At 39.1% G+C, this 25,325-nt stretch overlaps 1 long non-coding RNA gene across 1 annotated transcript in view; it reads left to right on the top strand.

Moving 5' to 3' along the window:
- LOC106999401 (uncharacterized) overlaps positions 1–25,325 on the top strand; it is a 151,286-nt gene that overhangs the window by 36,491 nt on the left and 89,470 nt on the right. The window contains exon 4 of the long non-coding RNA XR_003731560.2: positions 3,159–3,275. This is a non-coding gene — a long non-coding RNA (uncharacterized LOC106999401). The remainder of the gene's footprint in view (positions 1–3,158; positions 3,276–25,325) is intronic.

The following is a 25,325-nucleotide window of genomic DNA, read 5'->3' on the forward strand; positions in this document are numbered from 1 at the left end:
CAATGGAGGCCAAAAGACAATAAGAGAACATAGTCAAAGCGCTCAAAAAAACCCCTGTCAACCAAGAATTTTATATTCAGCAAATGTATCTTTCAAAGTTCAAGATAAAAGAGACTTTCCAAAATAAACAAAAACACAGATAATTTGTTGCTAGCAAACCACCCTGTAAGAAATACTAAAAGAAGTTCTTCATGCTGAAAGTAAGTGACCTCAGACTGTAATTTAAATCCACACAAAGAGCAAAGGCTCCTTGGATTAATGTGCCTAAAAATAGAAATTGCTCAAAGAATGATAGAGGTATGTTAAAGAACACACAAGCCAAACTGAAGGGACTTCCACTGGATAAATCGGGGATAAGTTGACCACCAAAATTTTAAAAAATTGATTAATTGATTATAAACTATTAAATAGTGAACCATGAACACACACTGATTAAATACATAACCTTATTGATTGATTGGAAGTGTGATGAGGAATGGGATTTTAACAGTTTTAAAGCATATTTCTACCAAACGTTTATTAATTACATAAAGAAAAAGAGTAAACCCTGGTAGATAATACTTCATTTAAATAATAGATATGAACTCCATAATAGGGCAAACTGAAATTACAAGCCACCATACAGTGTGAAGAACTAAACATCTTTTTGTGGTATTCTGGAAAAAGAATCTTTACCTGGGCGTGAGGAATCATGAGAAAACTTTGGACAAATCCAAATGGAGAAACATTTTACAAAAACCTGAATTAATGAAGATTCTAGAAGGTAATATTCAAAAGTGTCAAGGCCACTATAGTGGATAAAACCTAAGATGATCAGTCTTTCCTCCCCCTTGCCTCCCTGACCCCCACAGTGATCCCTGCCCTTTGGTGTTCATGCCTTTGTATAATCTCCTATCCTTCGGTTTGATGAGGATCTGTGACTTGCTTTTAACCAGTAATATATGGCATGGGTGATAAATGTCACTCCCATAATTACATTATGATTTTTATGTATGCAAAATCATACAAAAAGTGATATATATACACATATATATGTCTGTGTGTGTGTGTGTGTGTGTGTGTGTGTGTGTGTGTATAACTCTAGCTTACTAACAGAGGTGCTAGAGAGACAACTCCTTACTGTCCTTGAAGAAATAAGCTCCTGAAGTAAGTGGCTATGTTGGCGAAGCCCACATGACGAGGAAATGTGGACAGGTTGTAAGAGCTGAGGGTGGTGTCTAGAAGGAAACTAAAACTTCAGTCTTGAAGCAGCAAAGAAATATCTGCTAACAAGCTGAGGGAGCATGGAAGCAGATCTTTTTTAAGTCAAGGCTCTGATGAGACCACAGCACTGGCTGACACAGGGACTTCAGCCTGGTAAGACATAAAACCCTGTCAAGCCTGATCCACAGAAATTTTAGATAATGAATGTGTGTTAAATTTTATCTTAAATAAATTTTAAGATAATACATTTAAGCTGCTAAATTTATGGTAATTTGTTATGAAGTATAGAAAATGAATGGAGTTAGAAAGTCAACGAAAGACTGAGAAGCTGTTCCAATTAAACAAAACTACAGTAATATGACAACTAAATGCATTTAATTATTCTGAACTGGATCCTTGGGACAGATGGAAAAACTTGAATGGGGTCTGCATATTAGATGGTAGCAGTATATTAATGTTATTTTCTTGATTTTGATGGTTGTTTTGCGATTATGTAGAGGAAAATGTGATAGGAAGTAACATAAAATTATTCAAGAATGAAAAATATGTAGTGAGAGTGTTGTTTTTTCCTACACTGTGCACAACATGATTGACCATTTTTCTGATTAATTAAAGAAATAATGTGGTATCCTGTAGACAGAGCTAATTAAGCATTGGTTCCTTTTGGCTTCCTTCTAATGGTTAGAGAAGGGGATAAGATAGCGGGAATTAATATTTGGTGATCAGTTACTATGTGCCACAAGTGTAATATCCATGTTACGTGACTTATCTAGTTCCATCCTCACAACACGTGCTAAAATAAATGTAACTATCCCTCCTTTGTAGATCAAGTAGATAAGATTCTCATCCTCAGTTCTTCACTGCCTCCGTTTGCTGTGTGATTTTTCACTATTTCCCACAAGAGAAAGCAGAGGCTATTTCTTCACTGCAGTGATGTTGAGATTGGTCATGTAACTTACTCTGACTAAGTATATGTGGGAAGACATGATGTGAACCATAGGTTAAATGTTTGTGTGAATTAGCTTCTTTCATCCTGTGCTTCTGCTGTTCACCATTTAAAGAATCTACCTGTATTGCTACTATTTTGAGGAGAATAATGAAAAATGTAGAGTAGACCTAAACTTAATTCAGAGACTGAAGCCAAGCCAAACCAACCCAATCCAAGCTGAGCCCAGAACTACAATCTGCCCAAAGACTTGGTGAATGAATAATATATGCTTATTGTCACAAGCCATTGAAATTTTGGAGTTGTTACACAACATTATTGCAGCAATAGCTGACTGATAAACTGGCTTAAAAATCATACTCTCAGTTAATTGGTCTGTTTCACTTTAAAACTTGTCCTCTTTATTACTTACTATACTACTATAACACAATTCAGTCTACAGTTATGAAAAATATTAGTGTTAATTGAAATCTTTTCAGTATCTTGATTAACTTATTTTTGCTTCCTACATTACATATTTATATATATAAATATGTTTTTATATGTATATATATTTATTTGTGTATATAGGTATTTATGTATCTGTTTATAAATATGTATTTTTTATATATATATGTATTTTAACCATCATCTTTTAATAGTGTCCTTGGGCATTTATCATAAAATCTAATAAACTTGACATATCCATACTGGTAACTTTAGGACTGAGCTATCTTGGTATAGGATATATTGCTTACGCTTTTTAAATGAGAAAGAGACAGTATTAGCACTCCAGGAGAATTATTTAGGATATTGCCAAAGAGTTACCCTCCAAATAATTAAATCCCTAGGTGGCTTATGGGGATTTGAAAATTTTTCAGGTTAAATTCATTTGGTATAAGAGAAGCCTCTGGTACCTCATGTTGTATCCTCTCAGCTGATTTCAGCCATGACTGTGGTGGACAGTTGATGCAAGTTTAGTCTTAGTCTGATAGTGTCTCACTTCAAGCATGCACTGTGTGTTTTTCAGCCTTCTGCCTCAGAGTCTTCTCCAAAGATGCAGGAGCTTGCTGGACCCACTTGCAAGGGAAGCCTGGAAGTTGGGGAGTTAATGCCGTCATGACACTCCCAACCAGTGAATCATGAGGTTAGTGGACAAATGCTCTAGCTTTCTGCCACTGGGTGGGCCATTCTGGAAGGCTTATTTCTCAAAGGTCCAGGTGTAATTTCTCAAAGGTCCAGCCATCTTTGCCCAGCAAATGCATTGATAACCTTTTATTGATAGCTTCTCCTTCCCTGCCCTGCTCTCTTTACTCTTTCACTCCTGCCTCCCAGGTTCATCTCCCAAGTAAACTACCTGCACCCAAATACTTCTTAGGCAGGAACCCAAACTAAGACAGAGGCATTTCCTAGAAGTTTAGGAATAAATGCTTCCCTTTTAAACCCCTATCGTGGCAGGGGAGATTAGAAAGGCAAGCTCAGAGCTCATTGGGTATGTCCTCATGTTTTGTTACTTGTGTCACATTGCCAGATGACCATTTGGCACCAGGAGTGCACCAGTGCCACACACTGGTCTTGAAAAGGATCTGGACCACATTCCCAGTTATTGGCATGTGCTTACCTTGGTTTTTTATTGAGGAGACATGTTGCTGTGACACAGAACAGCAATGAGGAGGAATGACCTTTAGTGCTCAAAGCCTGACTCTATGACTCAACAGATACCTTTGAGCCTGTCGCTAAACCTCAGTTTTGACTTCTGGAAAGTGAGGATAATAATACCAACCGCATTAATTTGTTGTGAAGATAAAATGAAAATCATGTAAATGTGAGGTTTTATAGATTGCAAAATACCTTAGAAAATATTAGAGTCCCCACTGCATGTTCATTACGAACATCAGGAGTAAAACTACTTGTGTCCAACTTACCAGTTATGTAACTTTGGGCAGGTTGCTCTTTGTACCTATTTCTTCTTCCTTCAATGGAGATAATAACAGTACCTACTTCAGAGGGTTCTTGAGAAGATAAAATGCATGGAAAGAATTTAAATGGTACCTGAAACATGGTTAATAAATATTAAGTATTATTATTAATAAATGTTAAGTATTATTAAATGTTGTGTATAATTAAACAAGTTATTGAGTGCCTGAAGTAGGCAAAGTTCTGTGCAGGAAGCAATATTGTTGTGTTGTATTGTGTATTGTATTGTAAGCATCTGATGTTACTTACCTTGATAAATATAGCCCTGTATTCAAATATGTACAATATCAAACAGTCTGTACAGAAAGCCGATGGAAGGCTAGAGTTGAGCAGAGCAGGCACTGATGGATGGTTACTATTGTGACATATGGAGATGCAGACTGGGTGTTTTGGTCAGCAAGAGGTACAAAAGCAAAGGTACAGATATGGGAATGTCGTGGGATTTAAGGCTAGAGAAGTGTGTTGGGTCCAGATTGTAGAGTTCAGAATTGCAGGCCCTGGAATCTGGATTCTCTCTAGAGAGCAGGAGAGACCCACTGAAGGACTTTTGAGCAATGTGATGTGAACAGACCACCGCTTAAGAAAATCAACCTGACGGCGCCTTGTGTGAAAGAACAGCAGAGGGAAGGCCTAGACACCAAGAGATCAGTTGAAGGAAATGTGCAGTACTCTAGAGGTGAAGTGATAAGGGCCTGAACCAAACTAGGGCAGTGGTAGCAGAAAAGTCAGGACAGATGTGAGAGGCATATTGTTAAACAAGCCAAGAGGATGATAGGTTCTTTACTGGGTACTCAGAACAGAGCTTACCCACCTGGTTCACCTTAACACATAGCATAGTCAATATACAAATAACCAGGGATTCATACACAGGTGCACAGCACATTCATACTTATGGTATACTTTTGTGAGGTTCACAAAAGGTAACCTCTCCACCATGAGGCTTGTGCTTTATCATGCTGAAGTCCTCTGAAAGGTGACACCGGAAACATTTAAAGAGGAGTTAACAATAGGTAGTAGCAAGTGTACATGTTTCTTGAGCAGTAACTATTCCTGCTGATGAATTATTCATGACGTTAGATTGACCCTGTAAACATTACTGCAGAGTCACTGGTGAGCATTATTATTATCCTTATTTTACAATTAAGAACATAATGGTTCAAATTGAGAACGTACTATGCTCTCAAATCCTGCCCATCCTTTCATTCTTTTCGCAAATGTCATTTCCTTCCTGAGAAATTTTCAGAGTTGGAAGCAATCTGAACTCACTGAATGCTTATATTCTTTCATCACATATAGAGCTTGCACTAGAGTCATTTGTGTGTTTGTGTTATTTCATGTATTAGATTGTAAGTTTCTTTAAGATAGAGGCTTTTGTATTCATTTTTGTATTCCCCATAGAATCCTAGTGCCTGACACATAGTAGGGGACTCAATAAATGTTTGTAGAATTGATTAAAGTGTGAACACTAAAAAGCCCGAGTCTGCTATGGATATGTTTATTTGAATGTATAATTGGTAGTTTCCCCATGGATCCCTTCAAGAGTGTGTTGATACCTTAGCAGCTCTTTGAAGTTATGGTGCATTTAATTAAATGTGTTATCTTTTTAGAGTTCTTGTACCAAGAAAATAGATTGCATATTATAATGTATTCATTGTTCATTCCAAAAAAAGACCTATGCATCTGTTTAAGTATTCGGTTAACAAAGATACCAGAGATGAGAAATAACAGGTGTTCCAAGTAATTACCAATTCTAGTCAACCAAAAATTAGATATTTTAAAATCTTCTCTTTTCTGTTTCATATTCTTTTTTTTTCCTTTTGATCAGAAGTGATTCCTTCCTAGATAATTCCACATGGTTCTGTTTTTCCTATTGTCTTGACATTGTGTAAGAATTTGAAAGAGAATGTTGCAATCTGTTTCTCTGAACTGTGGTTTATCAAGAGGATCTGTTTTAAGCCAAAGAGAGTTTCCTTGTATGGAATCATGCCAGAAGGGTATGTGCACCTTGCAGGCCTAGGAGGACTGCAGCCTCATGGAGTGATGCTGCTGTGGGGGCTGTAGGCTCCTGGCCCTCTTAGAGGGTGGATACTCCATGACTTCTATCATATAGCCTTTAGCTGCCGGCATCTGCTAGGCTTTGGAATACCCAACTCTGATTTTCTGGGAGGCTTTTCTGGTATTACGGCACTGTTTCTTAAATAGGGTTGATCATAAGACCCACTTTGATTGCTTGTAAAAATGTTAAATCTCAGGCCTTACTCTAGAAAGAAACTCCAGGGGAAGGACCTAGAATGTCTGTTTTGTTTTTGTTTTTGTTTTTTTGTCAAGTGCCTCAGACAAGTCTTATGATCAGGCAAATTGAAACACTTTCATATACTGGCTTGAAATAACTGGCTGCAGTAACTTACACTTAACTGGCCATGTGAATATTTTCTTTTTCTTTCTTTCTTTTTTTTAGACCAGTCTCTCTTGTCACCCAGGCTGGAGTGCAGTGGTGCTCACTGCAACCTCTACTTTCTAGGCTCAAGCAATCCTCCCACCTCAGCCTCCCAAGTAAGCTGGAACTATAGGTGCATGACACCACACTTGGCTAATTTTTTATAGCAACAAGGTCTCACTGTATTGCCCAGGCTGGTCTCAAACCCCTGGGTTCAAGTGACCCCCCTGCTTTGGCTGCCAAAGTGTTAGGATTTCAGGTGTGAACCACCGTGCCCAGCCACATGTGAAACCCCCACTCACATGGGGCTTTCCAGTCTGAATGAAGAGCAACTTACATCCGCTCTCTAATTTAGTTTCCTCAACTGCAAAATGGGGATAATTATAGTACCTACCTATTGTTAGGATTTTAAAGAGGATTAAAATAAGTGATAATGTATGTTAAATACTTAGCAAATCACCTGGGACAGAGTAAGTACTCAATAAATGTCAGCTATATAGTGAACTCTTCTCCCCTATTATTATATCAGCAAACTTGCCTTCTAGAGGATGTTTATGTACATCCCTAGTTCACTTTATTCAGCAGGAAATCTTTCCTGTCTAATCTGAAAAGATTATTTGAAGATCCCCTGGGAGATCACAGTATTTTAGAATTGGAAAGGACTTAGATGCCTTATAATCCAGTACCCCAATTTTGTTTGCTCATTTTTGGTCTACTCCCTTTTCATTTTCAGCTAACTTCTGATTCATGTGTAGTTGAAGCTTATCCTTCAAGGACAGTCACCCTCCTACCAGCCACCTAGACTGGGAACCTGGATAACCTTCCAGACAAAGCCCTCTCATGCCCAGAAAAGGCCCTGCTGTGCTGTTCCTTTGATGGTTAGAAGGTTTGCCCATCCGGCAAACATAGCAGCTTTGCCTCCCTTGCCCAAAGAGAAGTTCTGTAAATGCTTGTCCTGAATTTTAAAAACCAACATGTTTTCCTCACTATTAGCCATCTAAGAGGTAGTCTTACTAAATTTTTGTTATGTTTGCCTAGTTCTCTGTCTACTTAGATAAACCTGAATCAGTGTTATCTTTATTAGACCGTGTATTCTTGAAAATCAAAGATTTCCATTTTTTCCACTGGAAAAATTCTAATTACATCATAAAGGCACAAAAACATAATGCTGATGCTGATCATAAATACTCAGACTATTATAATGTCTTTGTCTCAGTAAAATTCTTTTGGTCCTGTGATTCCATCTCATTTTAAAGACAATTTAATGCACAATTAATCTTTGTCCCCTGCATTTCTTGAACTACTTCTTTGTGTGTGCTAATTTGTCAAGCAAAACTTTAACCAACACCTCCTGGAAATTTAGAATAGAGAATTTTGAGGCATTCATTTGATTTTCTTGGCATTTACTTCCTTAAAGAAGTCAAAAAATTATCGAAGCATGACTTTTTCATTCCAGAGACTGCATTGGCTATCCTTAATCAAGCTGTGCTTTTCTCAGTGTTCCCCATTTAATCTCCTAAAATACTTCCTAAGACGTTGCCCCCTACAATGGAATCAAAACTAAATGGTCTGTAATTTCCTCAAGTGTTCCCAGATCCTGTTGTAAATAATGACATTGTGCTGGCCACTTTCCAGTCTGAATGAAGTGACCTTGTAAAAATGTCTGCTTACTCTTCTATAACGTCTTTTTCTACTTTCTGTAGGGCTCTTGGATAGAGCTTGGCAAACAATACCTATTCCAAGAAACACCATTCTTCACCTCAGTCATGTTATTTCCTTCATATAGGCAGTACTGTATCCAGAGCTAAAAGACTTTTGCTTAAAAGTTAATTAGTATTTTAAAATAAGGAATTATAGGTACGCTGTGGCAGAAGGCCAGCCTGTATGACCTGTGAATATTTGAATTGACAGGAAGAAAATCTATTGTGGTTTGTAAACTCTTCAAGAAAATGTTGAACTTCCATTCAATCATTAGATAACTTTTATTGTAATCATGTTCAATATCTCTTTTTGATTAAAAAAAAAAACCAAAAAACATTTCCTGCATTATAGCACAAAACATTTAAAATTAATTATTCCAAGCTGGCAGTTAGAAAAGGAGTATTTCACTCTCTTGGTAGACACAGTTGTTCTTTCTGAGCAATTACATTGTATTCAAATGAGAAATATGTGATTTCTGGTTAAACCAATGCTTTCCGCCTCTTCCCCGCAAAGAGGATCAGGACATCTGGTATTGCCTAGGAAAAAGCAGCTAAACTCACTGAAGGGGCAGGGTACTTCTCACATGAAGACAGACTAAAAATACAAAAACCTATTAGTGTGAAATAACAAAAGCTGAAAGGGGAGAAATAACTAGAACCTCTGAATCCCAAGCTATGTGGGACCACCAGCTAGACAAGCTAATTAAAATTTGCAGCCCCCATTTTTTTTATGGCCCACATGGGCATACGAGTTTTATAAATTAGATGCAAGTTACTGCAACTAAAAGAAGTTAAATAGATGGAGATATTGGTAGTGTTCAACCCAATGGCAGTGATTTTATTATTTTCTTTTAGAAAAACCAAAGGGTAATAAATTTATGGGAGCATTTTGGACTTGAGAAATCAAATCAAGATTTAAAAACATTCTTGGAAGTTATAAAGCTAACAAATAGACCGGCAAAATTTTTTCTTCATAAGATAAGAGCAAAATAACTATTTAAAAAATGGCTGTTTCTGATTTTCGGCAAAGTGATTACCTTTGCTTGTGCTTTCATAAATCTAAACATTGCATGCATTTGTGGGGGCCAGTGTGTACTCTTTTACCTTCCCTTGGCATTGCTCATCTCTATCAAACACCTACAACACAGTGTGCTCCATTATAGGAGACAGGCAGCACGGTTCTATTTAATTAACTAATTGGATGACTCATCCTACACCTAAATTAGCATTATTAGGTCTTTTATAATGATTGTTGAAGCATTGTAAATTAATTTTCTTACTGGCTATAACCATTATTTGCTGCTATCACAATATTAAGAGATAATCCCATGCACAGTGGGAAATCTCTATGGGCAGAAAATCAATGTGGTCATCCTTGGATCACCAATTAGGAAACCTATTGTGTGGCAAAAACATCATTTCTATGCTGTAATATGATCAGATAACCATTAATTACATTCACTAGTAAGAATTACCTTCTTTGTTGGAGAAGTATTGCATTCCATATTATAGTTCAAAAATGTCAGGAGAAACCAGCAACAAAAACATCAATTTCTAAAAATGATACGTGTAATCTAAATCATATTAACCTGACATGCTACATGTCAAGTTAAATTAGCATAAGCTTTGTTACAGAACCTGAATAATATAGCTTATCTCTTAGCCCTTAGATGTATTGATTAAATAGGTCATCCTCACCTGCCTACAAATACAAATATAATCAAACTGCACTGTTCTCTAGGGAACTGAATGGCAAAAAACCTCTAGTAAGTGTCCAATCCAGGCCTGTTTCTTTGTCTTAATACAGAGATAACAGAATGAAGATAAGCAAGTCCCTGCAGCCTGGTGTGTTACTGTGTGTGTGTGCATGTGTGTGTTTGTGTCTATATGTGTAAATATGCATACTTCCTATGGACAGAATCCAGGAGCTTTCTTGAGATTCTAAAGGGGATCTATGACAGACCCTTTGCCCCTCCAAAGTGCGCTGACTTAAAAGGTTTATGGAAGCAGCCACTGTGCCAGACTTCTGCATGATTTCACCATTCAGCAGCCATGAATGAATGCGAGTGCCAACCTGAGGTCTGTCTTGCTTAGCTTGGCCGTTATAGCCTCCCTGGGCAGAGGTATGGTGTGATGGTCAAGAGAGGGAGCCCTACATTAGACTCTAGGGTATGGTCCTAACTCCTACCCTTTATATGCTGTGCCACCTTAGGCAAGTTACTCTAGCTTCTTTGTGGCTCAATTTTAAGACATTACTCACCTCAAAAGTTTGTCATGACTATGTATATTCTCAGGGTGATCTAAATACCAGAAACCATAAAATGAAAGTTTAATAAATTTGACTACACAAAATTAAAATTGCTACAGGACTATAATGATCATAGATAAAAATGATACAAGATGATATATTTATTTTAAAATAATTCAACAGGACAGCAGAAGAGAAGCAGTGTGGTGGGAGTGGGGGATGGGTATTAAATGAATTAAGTTTTTTATATATTTTGATAATGCTGGGTAGGTATTTGGACCATAAGAATTTATTAAGCTATTCTTTCTATTTTGTGTATGTTTGAAATTTTCTGACGAAAACATTTAAAAGTAAAAATAAAGCATTTAAAAACCATAGACAATATCATAAGAATAATGACAAATTAAGAAAAAAGATATTTGTAAGATATATAACACCTAAGGGACTAATTTCTCTAATATATAAAGAAGCCAACAAATCAATAGGAAAAAGAACAACAAAGTGACATTTTAAAAAGAGAAAATGGCTAGGCACAGTGGCCTATGTCTGTATTCCCAACACTTTGGCAGGCCAAGGCAGGAGGATCACTTGAGGCCAGGAGTTCAAGACAAGCTTGGGCCACATAGCAAGACCCCATATCTGAAAACAATAAAAATAATAAGTTAGCTGGGCATGGTGGCTCAAGTCTGTAGTCCTGGCTGCCTGGGAGGCTGAGGCTGGAAGATTGCTTGAACCCAGAAGGTTCAAGCTTCAGTGAGTCATGACTACACCACTACACTCCAGTCTGGATGACAGAGTGAAACCCTGTCTCTAAAAAAGTTCAAATTAAATTTAAATTTAAAAAATAAAAATAAAAACAAAAGAAGTGCAGTCGATTTACAGAAAAGAGGAAAACTACATCAAGTAATGCTTATTTTATTTTTATTATTTTAATAAGATTTAGATATTATTTCTTTTAATTTAAATACATATATTTGTTATACATTTCTATTTATAGTTTTATGAACTGAAATTTTATTGTATTTAAAATACATTAAGTAATGATCATTTTATTCATAACAGCAGAAATACAAATTAAAACAGTGAAAGCTGACTTTTGACTGATCAAATTGACAAAGATCAGAAAATTTGATAGTACATTGTAGGCGAGTATAAAGTAGCACAACTTCTTTGGAGAGCAATTTTATAATATCTGTGAAAAGTTAAAAAGCACATTCCTTTTAACTCATAAATTCCATTTCTAGGAATTAACTTCATATATACTCACACATGAATTCAAAGCAAAACATATATGGATATTCAATACAGTTGGTTGTAACAGCAAAACATCTGCAATGTTCTAAATATCTGTCGGGAGGGAAGTGGTTAAATAGATTATAGCACATCTGTAGAATGGAATACTAAGAAGCAGTTTTAAAAATGAAGCAGCTCTATAATAGCAGTATGAGCTGATCTCTAATACATTGAAAATGAAAAAAGCAAGAAGTATAACAGTATATTAGTACACGGTCACTTGTGTAAAAACATATACATGTATATGTTTGCATATGCACAGAATATGATGTATCTCTAGAAGGATATACAAAAAGTATAGCAGTGGTTGCCTTAGGAAATGGGAAATGAGGTAGGGAAAGATATAGGCATGAGAGGGAGTCTTACCTTTCACTCCATATGCTTCTGTTCTTTAAAATTTTTTTTTAACCATGGTTTTATATTAGCTATTTGTAAATTTATTTTTTACATTTAAGTACTTAGAATAGTGTTGGTATGTATCAAATACTCAATAAATGTTATCTACTCTTATTATTATTCCACTGTTACTCCAACCACCATTTCTGGCCCTATCTTTCACTACATCACTGCAAAACCTTTTTACAACCATTAAAGCAAGTAATAACCAGTCCCCAAATATTCCATATGGTTTGCTATTTCCATGCTTATATTCACATGCTTATGTCTACTTGGAAGGCCATTTTTCCATCTTTACCTGTTGCAATTCTACTCATCCTTCAAGGTCCAATTCAAATAACACCTCCTTCTAAATTGTATACTACCCCTATAACCTTGAAATGTTTATGTAATTGTATAAGTCTCAGTTTTCTTATCTGTTAAATGAGATATAATAGAAACCATAAAGATTAAGTGTGATAAGGTGAGTAAACCTACTCATGCATTTATTCAACATCTATTTCTTGGCTGGGCATGGTGGCTCATGCCTGTATTCCCAGCACTTTGGGAAACTGAGGCAGGCAGATCACTTGAGCCCAGGAGTTCAAGACCAGCCTGGGCAGCATCATGAGATCTTGTCTCTACAAAAAGTACAAAATTTAGCCAGGCACTATTCAGGAAGCTGAGGTGGAAAGATCACTTGAGCCTGGGAGGTTGAGGCTCAGTGAGCCTTGATCACACCACTGCACTCCAACCTGGGCAAGAGAGTGAGACCCTGTCTCAAAAGAAAACACACACACACCCATATATTTCTTGACCAACTGTTTTATATAGGGATTACAGTATTCACTAGGGCTAGAACCATGGAAAAGTTGACAATATCTCTGTCCTCATGAAGCTCACAGTCTAGAAAGGAAATTTGAATACAGTTGATAAATGCTATGGCAGCTTTAAGCATAGGGTATGGAAGTACAGAGGAGGGGCATCTAACCAAAAAAAAAAAAAGCAAACCCACAGGGGAGAAATAGTTGGGTTGGAAAGAAGGTCAGAAACAAAATCAGATTTGTTTTGCTTCAGAACTTTAAGTGATCTTAAAGAAGTTACAAGCAGGAAGCAGCAGATAATTTACAAAGACTAGTCTTGGTACCTCTCAGGGTCATTTGTCTCTGTGCTTCTGATAATCTAAGGAAATTCACAGAAAACAGCCAGTATCCACCTGCTCTTTGCCCTGACAGTTCTCAAGGAAGTGGTCCTCCTGCTGCCCCAAGCCTGTCAGCCTCCGTGAAACCAAACCTTCCAGACTATAATACACAAAAGTAAAGTCTTTGACTGAAGAATCAGGCAGATGTAGTGTAGTAGTGTAGCTAGGAGAAATAAAAGTTGAACTTAACTGTTCCTTTGTACCAACTAAGGAATGGGGCCTTCCAGTATTAGGAGTTCTGACGGATACCCCTCCTCAGCTCTCCAACCTGCTGGCTTTTGCCAGAGGGGCCCTCCTCATCTGAGCTCCCTTTCCTCCCTCTGGTTTCCCCACCCCTCCTAATCTCAGATCTGTCTTTAAGTTCTCAGTTAGGTGACCCCAGTGCTCTCTGGGAGAAACCCTGCCTTTTTCCTCAGGAGGGAGCTACTTTCTATGGCTCCTTCTCATACTTGCAAACTCAAGCAGGGCTTGGTCCGGACGTAAGTTGAAGTTCCCCACTCAGTCTGTAGCATCCAGAAGACTATTTTCATTCCCTTAAGAAAATTTACAGAATTTGATAAAATCTGCCTGCCCCACAAGTGTACAACTGATAAGCTGTAATACATTTGAGCACTGAATTTTTCAGGAATATGTCTCTCCTCAGTTCCAGTCCCTTAGGGCCAGCAGGTTTGGCAGGCAAGCATATTGAAGACTGAGTATGAAGTTTGTTTTTATTAAATAGAACATCATTGGCATTTTCTTCCAAGATAAAATGGCTACATAACTAGATACGTCAATTCACAAAGATGGAGATAACAGAACATAGGTGATATGGTTTGGATCTGTGTTCTCATCCAAATCTCATGTTGAATTGTAATCCGTAGTGTTGATTGTGGAGCCTGGTGAAAGGTGATTGAATCATGGGAGTCGTTTCTAATGGTTTGGCACCATCCCACTAGTGCTGTCTTGTGATAGAGTTCTCAAGAGATCTGGTTGTTCAAAAGTGTGTGGCACCTTCCCCTCCCCTCTCTCTCTCCCTCTCTGTCATATGAAAAAGGTGCTCACTTACACTTTGCCTTCTGCCATGAGTGTAAGTTTCCTGAGGCCTCCCCAACCACACTTCCTGTACAGCCTTTGGAACTGTGAGTCAATTAAACCTTTTCTTCATAAATTAAAAGAAAGAAAGAAAGAAAATTTAATGACAGTCTAGGCTCCCCACTGGTGAGACATGTGTTCTCAGTGAAGTAAGTGCAACTTGTAACAACAATCGTTCATCTTCCTAGACTCCATAAAGGAAAGAACATTGTTTTTAGCTTGGTTTTGACCTTCACCTTTAGGGACCACCACTACCATCAGCCCCTGCCATCATTATGCCAAGAAACATTTTTCTCTTACAACTGAGACCTGACAGCTTTACAGAAGCACCAAGTTAAGCTTGTTGAAAGAATGGGTGCTAGTTCACGTAGAGTAGCTCTGATGAGATCCTTTTGACTCTAGAGATCCTTCTGGTGGAGGTGAAGAGAAAGTTTTGCCAGTTCATACAGCTACAAGTTGAATAATTTCTCTTTCAAGTATTTAAGTTTGGTTTACCTTTTTTCGGGGAGGGGAGTAGAGTTTCAAAAAAAACCAACAAACAAGAGAAAACACAAACAAACCAAAAACCACCAAACAAATATCTCTAAGCCAAAAATGAACCTCTGTGATTCTGCAAAAAAATCCTGGAGTAGGCTCGGGTATCTCCCCATGGCCTCTACAGCCATGCCCAGCTGAAACAATAGGTAAGAGAAGCTTGTATTAGTTTTGATCAAGAAGCCATGAGCTGGAGATATGATCTGGTTCAACAGCATGCACAATCACATGGCGTCCCAGTGGCACTTGTCAGACACACCCCCGGTTTCCAGTCTGCCTTTCATTCAGGATGAAGCCCAAAGTCTCTCTGAGCATGTGCAAGGCAACAGATTTATGCTGCCCTCTGCTGGTGAGCAGCTCTACTGCAAATATTTTACAAGGAGGACTGAGTCTGGGTTGGTTGACTTCTTCCCTTCTCCCAGCCCCACCTCCTAGTAGACGCAAAGATAAATAACCCTGCGAGACTTAGAAGTTGAGTTCTGAGTGGGGCTGAGGTAAGAGTAGAGTGGTGGAGAATATAGACCAGGAGAAGCAGAAAGACCACAAACCAGGGATATGTCACTGTCAGAATCCAATCTAGCCTAGGGGGCTCATCTGTGTATTTGCTTTCTGGGGGGAAATTTTCATTCGAACTCTCTCATGACATTTGAGTTACTTAGTACTGAATGCATTTTGTGATGTATTCAGAAAATGCATTTCACTAATGCTTCCCTAATTCATGGGGGCTGCTGTTTTACCAGTCACCATGATCCTTAATCAGTGGAGTTGTATAGCATGTAGATAGTCTGTAAAAGTGCTTAATAAAAATCATTTAATTCTAAATTACATGAGTGCACTTAACCCTAAAGATATTAAAACTGATTGTTTGATGTATTGCCATGAGTAGGTAGAAATTCAAAAATAAAAGCTTCCTGCACTTAAATCAAAGAGCACCAAGCTCATAGTCACTCGCTACAAGCACATGCATCAGTGTCATGAAGCTGGGCTATGATAAACTAACCCATTTTGGGCTTTTAAACTGTAAATATGAAGTACTTGAATTTGATCAGAGATGAGATACCTAAGTGAGTTTTTCTGAGCAAAGTACTGTGTGTGACCTGATAGTTTGCTAAAAGCCTGTGGAGAGATCACCTGTCACTTATTTGCAGACTTGGTGAGGGTGGCAGTGGGGCAAGCTGCTGATGTTTGGCAGGGTTAATGTGCACTGCTAGTCTAGACCCTAGGCTAGAGGCAGGCCTAGTGTGAGCAAATAGGAGAGTGGTGATTTTCATTGACTGAGTTGTTATCCTTGGGTTCTCATTGTAGCTACATTCACAGTTGCTTAACTTGCTCAGAACAGCCCTCAACACGATGCCATGTCCACAAGGAAACTTAAATCAGTCTTGATTATGGATCACAATAAATTTTGGAGGGATATGTCTGTTAAATTTGAGGGAATCTCAATAATTTCCATGGTTTAATGAGTGTGGCAAAAGAAAGATAAAATGCATACAATCTCTCATTATCTCTCTCTTTCTGTTCTAGATACTAAGTATGCTTACACTGAAGCATTAAAGGTTTTTTCACAGTTAAGAGACTAGCTTTCTGGGTTTTTTAAATAAAAGCCTTCTTCTAAGTGGTTAACCATAGATGAAAAGAAAAGGTGTATCTTCTTTTCTCGTTCCCTCCATGTTAGCAATGCTTTATTTTTGACTTTCAAGGCTTCTGTGAATCCGTGAAAGAAAGGTGGAGATTTCTAGAAGTATCAGGGACAATATATGGATCCCATACATCCTGTTGAGAACCAAGCACAGAGCTGGCTAATAAAGTAGCCATTGCAAGTTATCTATGCAGTACCGGTTGAGTGCACTATAATATGGTAGCTGGTAATGCAAGGCATCAATAAAGAAATAGAAAATAAGATACCATATTTTTGGAGAATGCAGTCTAACAGGTCTAATTCTGCTAGAAAAACACACACTCTGTTAAATTATCCTGTAAGTGCATTACTTTTATTCTCAACTGACTATCTAAGGCAGTTTCTTTGGAAACAGACTGAATTGAAGATTGTGGGCAGGAGGTTTATTGGAAGAGTATAGGAAGTGAGAGAAGCAAGATTGGGCAGAGAAAGAAGTTGAGCTACGTTGCAGTTTCAATAGAGGTCTCAGCTGGTCTGATGGGGAGCTCTGGGGCTAGGATGGTCTTTCAGAGTGGTCTCAAGTTGAGGCAAATGAGCCTGGATTTTGTACTTCCCTGCCTTGACTGGTCACTGGATGCAGGCATCCCCATGGAGGGAGCATAGTCTTGAGTGAGACAGTTCCTTTGGCCCAGGGAAATTTTCAGAGAGAGAGTTAGCCTTGAGGCTTCAGCAGGCAACACTCCCAGCAGTTACAGGAAATGAGGGCCTTGGTCCTGAAGGGAGGTTTCTAAGTGGTGCATGATAGCAGTAATCCCCAACCTTTTGGCGTCAGGGTCCAGTTTCATGGAAGACAATTTTTCCACAAACCAGGGAGCAGCGAGGATGGTTTGGGGATGATTCAAGTGTATTACATTTATTGTGCACTTTATTTCTATTATTATTACACTGTAATATATAATGAAACAATTATACAACTCACCATAATGTAGTATCAGTGGGAACTCTGGGCTTGTTTTCCTGCAACTACATGGTCCCATCTTGAGATGATAGGAGACAGTGACAGGTCATCAGGCATTAGATTCTCATAAAGAACACATAACCTAGATCCATCTCATGCAAAATCATGATAGGGTTCACAACCCTATGGGAATCTAATGCCTCTGCTGATCTGACAGGAGGCAGAGCTCAGGCGGTAATGTGAGCAATGGGGAGCCTCTGTAAATACAGATGAAGCTTCACTTGCTTACCTGCTGCTCATCTCCTGCTGTGCGACCCGGTTCCTAACAGGCCACTGAATGGTGCCAGTCCATGGCCTGGGGACTGGGGACTTTTGCACTATAGCATCCCCAATAGTCCAACCTGTATGCTTCTTGGATTTACTTGCTTCTTACAGTAAGTTTACTTTACGTGGAAACAGCTTCTCCAGGGTTCTGGTTGGTGTTGCTTCTTGGGTACACTTACAGAATGAAAATAGGAAAAAAATGGCATTTCCTGCTGCTGCAGCAGCTGGTCTCAAAGATCATATCTGATACTCTTTGTCTTCCTCCTCTATTACCCATTCTAGATTCCTTTCACCCTTGGCTAGCACCTCTGCTGGTCTAGGGAGCTTAGTTGGTGGGATAATCTAGACTCTCAACCCTGTGGGGGATGAGCCCCTGGTCACCATGCACTTCTCTGCCACATCGCTGCTGCATGTGTCCTTTTGCTGCCAAAACTGGGCAGGGGAATTCAAAAATACACCACTGCCCCTGCATCCTTTATGTCATTCTCTCCAGGATATGATAATGCTGTTGATTAGTTGGCAAGTGTGGAAACAGATTTAAAGGCTTCCACTTGGCCTTCCCACCTATAATAGCTCTTACTCCACAGAAGAATGAACCACAGTCAGAGTTCTAACTACCAAATATGTTCATTATAAATGAGCATTCAAAGACTTGCAGGCTAGGTGCAGTGGCTCATGCCTGTAATCCCAGAACTTTGGGAGGCCAAGGCAGGCAGATCACTTGAGGTCAGGAGTTCGAGACCAGCCTGGCCAACATAGTGAACCCTGTCTTTACTAAAAATACAAAAAATTAGCCAGGTGTGGTGACATACACCTGTAGTCCCAGCTACTTGGGAGGCTGAGGCACAAGAATCGCTTGAGCCCCGGAGGCAGAGGTTGCAGTGAGCTGAGATTGTACCACTGCATTGCAGCCTGGGTGACAGCAAGACCCTGTTTCCAAAACAAAACAAACAAACAAATGAAAACAAAGACTGGCAAAATGAACACTAGCTAGGTCAGTCTCAGTGGTCCTACAGTGAGCTAGTCAGGACCCCATTTCTTATCTAGTCCCAACACATTCCCCAGTAACAAAAGGGTTATTCAAATATTTCAGATCTCAGTTTTCAGTGTCAGCTCAAACCCCATGTCTAACTGTCATCAGAATGTGTAGGTATTCCCCATATCTGCTCTGCAACTACCTTAGTATTGATATATGGTCTTAAGTCCCTTTGGGGAAGGACTAGGGGAGTCATTACTGTATGTACCAGTTGTGATGCTGCAGTGTCGTAGCCCCTTATTTAACAAACGGACTTCAAAGTCTGAGAACTGGCTCAGGTCCAGAAACTAGACAGGGGATCATGGTTGTTTTTTTTATTCGGGTGGTTACCCTGAGCTTCTTGGTCATTCATCCTTGATTTCTGCCGAGTGTATAAGTTAAGTAATATATTCATCAGCTGCTCATCTGTCAGGCAACTGTCTCCTTAATTCTCTGACCACCCTGGTTGCCACTCTAACATGACTGTTCGTTATAAGAACTGTGTTCACCTTGCTTTTGACAGCTAAGTGCTACCACCTAGCCTCTGCACCTTTGGGATATTATTAGCCCCATTCTACCATTACCAGTTTTGTAATAAATTTCCTACCATGAGCCATGGCCTACAGAAGACAGCCATAATCTCTGAGAGTCTCAGCAATGCTAGCCTTCCCTCTCACCAGCATGTTCCTTATCACTTTGGCAAACAGAGCGCCCTCCAGGCCATCCCATAACACATTGTCTATTGGTGCTTATTTCTGGCCTTTTGAAGTATGTCTGCCGTGACATGTCCCTTTCTCTGTGCTTTTTGAACCTATCCTCCACCAACTGTCATGGACTTCTCATTTAATGTGGGCAATTGCTTTTTCCCAGATTCCCACAGCATACTAGTGAGGTCCTTGTCAGAAATTAAATCCTGTGTCCCAGGTGAGTGTTCCCATACCGATACATTCTCCTTCATACAACTTTACATTCCACTCTTCTTTATCCAGAGTCTTCAGGATCCAATCTTATAATACTGTCCTGGCTTCTGCAAGTACATTTTGTCTAGATTGCAAAGATTCTTAGTATATAGGCTTTCCTTTCTTATCGGCCCAGCACTTCCTCGGTTGGGTTATGTTGTGACTTGATCCTAGTTATTGGCCTGGTGGTCAGGAGGGAAGGTGAGGGTAGACCCTGAGCAGCATTTGTGTGATCTGGCAAGCAGAGGCCTGCATCATCTTCAGTGAGGGGTGAGGGCGCACTGGCCATTAGTGGGGAGGAGTGGTCTCCTGTAGGCCTACATGGTTTAGGCTGATCTGTTTTTAATGTTCTTGAGAACAATGGCCCAGGAAGTTCCAAGATCCCACTCCTCAATCAATCTTGGTGTAGGAGACTTTTCCACCCTTAAAACTGGGTCCTGGTCCTGATCCTCAGCATTGTCTGCCCTCCAGCTGTAGGAAATGAGAAACTATATATGGCCAAGGAGACCTTCTGACTTTTACACTTTGCCTTTAGTTGGTGATTAATTATCCTCTGTTTTTCATTGTCTTTCTTAAATACATTGATAATACCCAGCACCAATCAACTGGTTTCCAAAAATGTACTATAAGTAGTACTTTTCCTGTACCTCTCAAACACCTAAGATTTTGTACCAGTCAGTACATCCCCTTCCGCTACCTGTGAAAGTTCTTACTCACTACCTGTAAAAGTTCTAAGAATTGCATGGATACAGCATGCCAGGGCCTACCAGTACCTCACTTACTACAAGTTATGGTGTCCTTATTACCAGTTGGACAGTGAATCACGCAGCCAATTGGAAGCCTCAAAATTCTATTGTACAGGAAGTCCTAGCCAGAGCAATCAGGCAAGAGAAAGAAAGAAAGAGCATCCAAACTGGAAGATAGGAAGTCAAACTATCGCTGTTTGCCAATGATATGATCTTATACCTAGAAAGCCCTAAAGACTCCCCTAGAAGACTCCCGCATCTGATACATGAATTCAGTAAAGTCTCGGGTTACAAAATCAATGTACATAAATGAGTAACACTGCTATACACCAACAATGACCAAGCTGATTATCAAGTCAACTCAATCCCTTCTACAACAGCTTCAAAAAATAAAATAAAATAAAATACCTAGGAATATAATTAACCAAGGAAGTGAAAGATCTCTACAAAGAGAACTACAAAACACTGCTGAAAGAAATCATAGATGACACAAGCAAATGGAAATACATACCATTCTCATGAATTGAAAGAATCAACATTGTGAAAATGACCATACTGCCCAAAGCAATCTCCAGATTCAATGCAAATCCTATCAAATACCAACATAATTTTTCACATAATTAGAAAAAAAATCCTAAAATTCACAGGCAACCAAAAAGAATCTGAATAGCCAGAGCAATCCTAAGAAAAAAAAAATTCTGGGGGCATCATACTACTTGACTTCAAATTATACTGCAAGGTATAGGAAACAAAACAGCATGGTACTGGTATAAAAGTAGATACCTAGGCCAATGGAACAGAATAGAGGATCCACAAATAAAGACAAATACTTATAACTAACTTATCTTTGACAAAGCATACAAAAACATAAGTTGGGGAAAGGACACCCTATTCAACAAATGGTGGTGGGAAAATTGGATAGCCACATGTAGAAGAATGAAACTAGATTCCTGTCTCTCACCATATATAAAAATTAACTAAAGGTGGACTAAAGACTTAAATATAAGACCTGAAACATAAAAAGTTTAGAAGAAAACCTAGAAAAATATCTTCTGGCATTGGTTTCTGGCATTGGCCTAGGCGAATAATTTATGACCAAGACTCCAAAAGCAAATGCAACAAAAACAAAAATAAATAAATGATACCTAATTAAACTAAAAAGCTTCTGCACAGCAAAAGAGGTAATCACCAAACTAAACAGAAAACCTACATAATGGGAAAAATATTTGCAAATTATGCATCCAACAAAGAACTCATATCCAGAATCTACAAGGAACTCAAACAAATCAGCAAAAAAAAAAAAAAAAATCCCATCAAAAAGTGGGCTAATGACATGAATAGACATTTCTCAAAGGAAGATATATACAAATGGCTAACAAACATATGACAAAATGCTCAACATCACTAATCATCAGACGAATGTAAATTGAAATTGCAATGAGATACCACCTTACCCCAGTCAGAATGGCGATTATTAAAAAGTCAGGAAACAATTGATGTTGGCATGGGTGCGATAAAAAGGGAACACTTATACACTACTGGTAAGAATGTAAATTAGTACAACCTCTGTGGAAAACAGTATATAAATTTCTCAAAGAAGTAGAAGTAGATCTGCCATTTGATTTAGCAATCCCACTACTAGGTGTCTACCCAAAGGAAAGTCAGTCACTGTATAAAAAGACACCTGTGTGCATAAGTTTATCATAGCACAATTACAGTTGCAAAGATATGGAATCAACATAAGGGCCCGTCAATGGATAAATAAAGAAACTGTGGTTATCTATCTGTCTATCTATTCTGTCTGTCATCTATATATAATTGAATACTACTCATCCATAAAAAGAATGAAATAATATCTTTTGTAGCAACTTGGATGAAACTGGAGGCCATTATTCTAAGTGAAGTAACTCAGGAATCAAAAACCAAATACCGCATGTTTTCATTTATAAGTGGGAGCTAAGTTATGGGTATCCAAAGTTAAAATGGAGTGATATAATAGACATTGGAGACTCAGAAAGAGGGAGGTTGCGAGGGGGCTATGGGAAGAAAAACTACCTATTGGGTACAGTGTACACTATTTCAATGATGGGTGTGCTAAAAATCCCAGACTTAAGCACTATACAATTTATCCACATAACAAAAACCCACGTGTACCCCTAACGCTGTTGAAATACAATTTTTTAAAAATTCTATTTTATGATCAGCATCCTAGGACCATTCTTGGTGCCATCTGTCTTAGATCAGGTTTCAGGAAATAGACTGTGAGATGAAGAGTTGCTTGCAGGATGTTTATTGGAGATATTATTGAAACAACACCTGTAAGAAAGTGAGGGAAGCAGGATTGGGCAGAGGGAGAAGCTGAACTGCAGTGTGGTTGCAATAGAGACATCAGCCAATCCCATAAAAAATGCTGGTGCTGGGATGGCCCTTCTGAGTTATCCCAAACTGAGCCAAGGGGGCCATGTTTTTGTACCACTGCACTAGATGTGGACTGGACCTGGGGAGGGAGTGTGACATTGGGCAAGACAGCTTCCTTTGGTTAAATCAGGGTTTCTCCACAACAATACTATTGACATTTTGGACCAGACAGCTCTTTCTTGGAGGAGGGAGGCTGTCCTGTGCATTGTAGGACACATATCAGCATCTCAGCCTCTTAAGTACTAAATTTCAGTAGCATTCCCCCTTGATAATCATAATGTCTGCAGATATCACCCCGTGTGTGTGTGTGTGTGTGTGTACATTTGTGTTTGTGTGTGTGTTTCCCTGCCACGTGAGGACACATAGAGAAGTATCCCTCTGCAAGTTAGGAAATGGGCCCTCACCAGAATCATCCACCACCTTGATTTTGGACTTCCCAGTCTTCAGAATTGTGAGGCATACATTTCTGTTGTTTAAGCCACCCAGGCTGTGGTATTTTTGTTATAGCAGCCCAAACTGACTAAGGCAGACCTTCATCATTTTTCACCTTGATAACTGAAATAGCGGACACTCTCTACAGCTGCGGGAGACCACTCCCCATACATCTTCCTTGTGTTCTCAGAGTATCTTTCATAAATGCAGGCATGAGCATGTCACTGCTGAACTAAACACCTCTCACCTGCTGTAACATTTTCCAAAATGGGGTGTGCATCTGGTATGCTTTTCAAAAATGCTGATTCCAAGTCCTAACTCATCAGGCTCAAAGTCTCTGGGCGTATGGCACTTAAAAATTACAGTTAGACAACCTTAACTCCTTTTTATTCTAAGTGCAAACTCCTTTTCATGGCACAGGGTACCCTTCAGAAACTGAAATCTCAGCCTATCTTCTTGGCTTCATCTCCACCATTCACTCTCCTGTTTGTACTAAAAGCTGTGCCCAGCTGAACTACTTGTGTTTTGTTGAAACATGCCAAACATGTCCCCATATCTGCACCTCTTCACACATTACTGCCTTCTTTTCCTCTAACTGCTAAAATTGCTGTGTGTTTTAAAACTCAGCTTCTCCTTGAAGCCTTCCATGATTATGTTCTTCACCAGTGTCTTCCTTTCCTTGGGGCTTCCATAGCACTCACCCCGTTATTCTGCATGGTATTCTGTTCCTAACCTCACCCCTGGGCTATTCCCCTGTAGATACCTGCCTCTCTCCTGGAATGGCAGCCCTCTGAGAGCACAGCCCGGGTCTTTATTCTAGCATGTTAGTCACTCAATAAATGCTGGCTGAGGGAATGAATGAGCATTATGATACTCACTCTGGGTCAGTACTGTCTAATTGAAGTATAATGTGAAACGTGTGTGATTTTAAATTTTCTGGCCACCACATTAAAAAGAGAAAAACAAGTGAAATTAATTCTAATTATGTTTTTATTTAATCCAATCTATCCAAAATATTGTTATTTCAACATGCAACTCATACAAAAAAGTATTGATATATTTTACATTATCTTTTCCTACTAAGTCTTCAGAATTCTAGTATGCTTTCATACTGAACACATTTCAAATTCACATGCTCAGTAGCCACATGTGGCTAGTGAGTACCATATTGGAATCACTAAACAGCATGATTCTATACTAGAGAAGATGCTATTGAGATATCTGTGAGAGCTTTTGCCTATAAAGTAAGCAGTAGTCTAGTCCAGGGTTCATACTTGGTGGTTACATGGCACTTGAATGGTTTTTACCAAGACTGTGTTAACCTTGGTCTCCTTTGTGTGCTGCATATAAATGCAAGAGCAGGTCTGACTGAGAGAGTCCTGCGTGTGAGCTATGCACGGCCTACAGAAAGTCAGCAGGACTGTCAGCAGCTAACAAACCTACTTCTCAACCAGGCAGTTGGAGCTGAAATGCACAAACAACCTATTTCGGGAACATTAAAGGCATTAGATGAGAATGCGACATTCTTTGGCGTGCAAAGCCACACCCTTCAAAGCCATCATCAGTGAGGTTCTACTTACCAAAAGAAAAAGCCACAGAAATGTAAATACAGTTCATTTGTAGATGCCTTGGTAGAGATGTATCCACGCCCTCTAGGGACATCATTCCATCTAAGGGAGGAGATAAGGAACATTTCTTAAGCAGGAAACTTAGAACCATTTCAAGATGTGAACTGTTTATCTTGCTCAGGCCTGTCTGCTGGCTCCATCTAACTCAGACGGCAGTGAGTGTTTGCTGGGCCCAACCTCTACTCTCTTGGAGTCAGAACTAAAAAAAGAAAGTGATTCTCCAACTCCCGGCCCCACACTCTGGTGACCTCAATTGAGAA

The sequence above is a fragment of the Macaca mulatta genome, chromosome 7 (assembly GCF_049350105.2).
Source record: "Macaca mulatta isolate MMU2019108-1 chromosome 7, T2T-MMU8v2.0, whole genome shotgun sequence".
Classification (NCBI taxonomy): Eukaryota; Metazoa; Chordata; class Mammalia; order Primates; family Cercopithecidae; genus Macaca; species Macaca mulatta.